Raw genomic sequence first — 336 nt, 5'->3', positions numbered from 1 at the left:
GGGCGGGGCGGGGCGGGGCGGGGCGGGGCGGGGCGGCAGGAGTGACGCAGGGTATCGGAAGATGCGCGACATGCCGCCGACAAGGAGCCACGTCGCGGTTCCGCGGCGGGGGGAGGGGAGAGGGGAGGGGCGGTCCTAGGTAAATGAGCGGTCTATATCTCCCCCCCCCCCTCCTTCACACACACTCAAACGCGCGCGCGCACGCGCACACGCGCTCACACACACAATACGTTTAGACGCGTCTTGTATTTTCATCACCTCGCTGTTTTGCGTTTTTATTCGCCTTATCGGGCCGGCCTGCGGCGGCGGCCTTATGGCTAGCGTCATAGACCCGAG

The sequence above is a fragment of the Frankliniella occidentalis genome, unplaced genomic scaffold (genome assembly GCF_000697945.3).
Source record: "Frankliniella occidentalis isolate FOCC.00 unplaced genomic scaffold, Focc_3.1 Scaffold11, whole genome shotgun sequence".
Lineage (NCBI taxonomy): Eukaryota > Metazoa > Arthropoda > Insecta > Thysanoptera > Thripidae > Frankliniella > Frankliniella occidentalis.
Note: the sequence above shows the minus strand (reverse complement) of the source record.